This window comes from Sinocyclocheilus grahami, unplaced genomic scaffold (assembly GCF_001515645.1).
Source record: "Sinocyclocheilus grahami isolate Dianchi unplaced genomic scaffold, SAMN03320097.WGS_v1.1 scaffold749.1, whole genome shotgun sequence".
Lineage (NCBI taxonomy): Eukaryota > Metazoa > Chordata > Actinopteri > Cypriniformes > Cyprinidae > Sinocyclocheilus > Sinocyclocheilus grahami.
The window spans coordinates 160685-164225 of NW_015505928.1; the positions used below are offsets into that span (position 1 = coordinate 160685).

At 37.3% G+C, this 3541-nt stretch overlaps 1 pseudogene; it reads right to left on the reverse strand.

Annotated features, from left to right (window-relative positions):
* The window catches only part of LOC107560962 (uncharacterized), a 5405-nt pseudogene extending 4273 nt beyond the window's left edge, over nt 1-1132 (reverse strand).
* Between the last annotated feature and the right edge of the window lie 2409 nt (nt 1133-3541).

Below are 3541 nucleotides of genomic sequence, written 5' to 3' on the forward strand. Positions count from 1 at the left end.
TGGATATTGATGAAAAATGTTCATTTTGTTCAGATCAGCCAGAAATAATTCTACATCTTTTTTTTTTTTTAATGTTACCATTCCCAAAAATTCTGGGGAGATTTATCTATATATATATTCAACAGAAATCTGGTTGTAATTGTGAATCAACATCCAAAGACGTTATCTTATATTTTGAATCAAAAAATGCATCCATCAATTTTATGATGAATCTAATGATTTTATTTGGTAAATTTCATATTCATAAAAGTAAAAGAAATAGTTCTAAACCCTGTCTGAAGGTCTTCATGACTGATTTTCATTTACATTTTGAGTCTCTCCAATGTATTAACAACAACAAAATGTAGAAATACAATTTTATTCGCTAAAGAGTTGAAGTTACTTGAAAATTGAACGGGTATATTTGTCTTTTTTTCTTCTTCCATGTAAACCCATTCCTTTAATTGTGTTATCTTTTTGGATGTCTTGTTAAAGTTGTAAATGTTGCATGTTATGTCTTTAATGTCTAATAAAAAAATTTAAAAAACAGTTTTGAGGAAACGGCGCATGCGCAGTCGAGTTCCTGCCACGCAGGCAGATGTGCAGAAGCTGTACTGCTTCAGAAGCGGAGGGACTGACCGGCAAAACACACTGAACTTCAATTTCTTCCACATTAAAGGGTCAAACTGGTTCAATTGACTACGTCTGCATACTATAACGTCGATATATGAAATGTCTAAAACTAAATATTGCGCCCCTCGTGTTTCAAACCGACCGAACGGATTAACAAACTGATGAAACTAAACCCCAGCTCGTCTCACCGTCTCTGCGACTTCTCCTCTGGGCTCAGATGTGTGAGTCTCTGCCTCTTGCGCAGCGGTGCTCCAGACACGGCGGAGTCGGAGTCTGAAGACGGTGGGCTCGGTATCATGACGGATATGGAGCGGCTCGGATTCCCCGATATCAGGAGCACTTTATGGGCTCCTCCGGTGCCTGCTGTGACTACCACCATGTTGTCTGGTTTAGGATCCGAGTGAAGACCCTTTTCGGTATTTGTTTAGGGGTGGAAAGACTGTATATCTTCCCCCTTCGATGTCTGCGAATTGAAGGCGACGTTGAGACGCTCGCGTTCGCTTTCTAGCGTCGTGGCGCGCTGTGATTGGCTGCCGGGATCACTGACGTATCTGTACGTCAGTCTTTCCTTGGGTTAAACTAGCTGATGTAATTTTCGTGTTTACGCTTATTCCTTGACGCTCATGACTTTATAGAGATGGACAATTTTTCAGAAATTCTTCAAGTGACTTTAAGAGTCACCATTCTGGAAATTGCATGGCCTTAGAAGTAGAATATACACACCGCACTGGAACATGGAGAGTACATGTGCATGTTTAAGTGCCACAAAAACATTTTGAATTCACATTCCTTCCCTTTTTGTAGAAACGCAGTATATGCATCCCCTGTCTTGTGTTATAGTATTTCATTTATGATGTAACACGAAAGGGAACTGAAACCTTAGCTTTTGGACACAGTTACTTGTAATTTAGCAGATGCTCCTCCTCTTAAGCTGCTATAGTGCACTAATCGGAGAGAGAGTCCTCACTAGAAGAAACGGGTTAAGTGCCCTGCTCAAGGACACTAATACTGATAGGGCAGACCTTTGGTCACTGTACCTTTACTATACTAGCTTGTTTAGGATTCAGTAATATATGAGAGAAACATTTCTCTGTTCCTTTAGCTGCTCTTTTGCAGGGACATCTTTCTTGTTTCTTCAAAAAGTAGCAAGAGAACAAAACCGTCACTGTGCATTTCTCCTAAAAAATCTCAAGGGGAGTCCCTCAATTGCACCTGGTTTTCTCTCTCACTGCACTAATGTGTTAGTGTTAGTTTTGGTCTACTTCCTGTGAAACAGGAACTATGTTTGAACAGAGCATGTTTTTGAATGATGAAAAAATATGTGTGTTGGCAAACTGACTCGAGGATGATGAAACTTACCAGCAATTGCCGTTATAAGTGACTCTTGACAAAGTTGTTGTGACATTGTGCTACAAAGTTTGCCAATACATTGGAGGTTAAACAGACTGTTCAAATATATTGGGGGTTAAACTGACCGTTAAAAAAAGTGCAATGCAGAATCGGTGGTGCTAACATAATTTGCATTAATTAGCATTACAGTTTATTCAGAGAGGCACTTGTGTACTTGTGCAGTTGAAAGTCTAAAAAATATGAGAAAATGTAATTAATTCAATATACTATTTCCAAGGAAATGTATTTCATGTATTTATGTATTTTAGAAAAAGTATGAAGCTCCGTCCCATGAAAACGTACGAATGAAAATGTATTTCACTTTAGCTAACATTTCTCATTTCAGTTTAGATTAAGCTGGCGTACCAAAAAGAATGATAATTAAATGTAATTCACTAAAGCTAAGAACTAGAACGTAACCTAATTTATAACAAAATCAAAAAGTAAACAGAAAATATAAAAATCCAATTTAATATAAAATATTAACAAAAAGCATATCAGTGACACTGAAATAGCACTAATCTGGGTCATGCATCTGAACGAATAGAGCTATTCACCACTAGATCAATGGGTCCCATTGCAACATGACAGAGATGGCTTTATTTGTCAAGCTTTTACGGAAACAAATAGTAAAGCGATTCAACGTGAATTGAAATTGTTTCTGAAATAGCTTGAATGCTGTTAAATTGCACTGGATTTTTAGGTAGCATGTACTGAATCAAGTCTAAAGGCTAAAGGGTCAGATTGTTACGATCGTATGCATGATTTACAGTGTTTTTGGCTGATGTTTTCTTGCATGATCACTTGTGGACTTTTGCAGAATCTACAGTGACACTCCAGCTGTGGCATTTTACCTATTGTTGTGTGTGTTGTAGGGATAATGAGGCATTGAAGGGTCACACCCGTACACACACACACACACACAACTGGTTTACTCCCAAGGTTTGTACGATGTTTACCCAATCCCAGATCACACTCCCCTGTGTGTATGCAACCTGCCTGCTGCAATTTCCACACATTTCAGGAAGAGAATACTGGCAAACCTGAATTAATGCTCTCTATAAAGATTTCTCAAGCATTTGTCCCATTAAAGTTTGTGACTATGCTTTTTAGACACACCTTATTTAAGGTCTTACATTTGCCCTACTGTTTAAAAGTTTAGGGACGGTCAAAATACAGTACAAACACAGTAATATTGTGAAATATTATTGCACTTTAAAATATTTTTTGTATTTGAATGTGTTTTAAAATGTAATGTATTTCTGTGATGCGCAGCTGTATTTTCAGCATCATAACTCCAGTCTTCAGAGTCACGTGATCTTCAGAAATCAGTATAATATGCTGATCTGCTGCTCATTTCTGATTTTTATCAGTGTTGAAAACAGTTCTGCCGGTTTTTTGTTTTTTTTTGGAAACCGTAATGCATTTTTCAGGATTCTTTGATAATTATAAAGTTCAAAAGAACAGCATTTATTTAAAATATAAATATTTTGTAATATTATAAGGCCTCAAAGGTGACACAGCCATGAAATGATCTCTG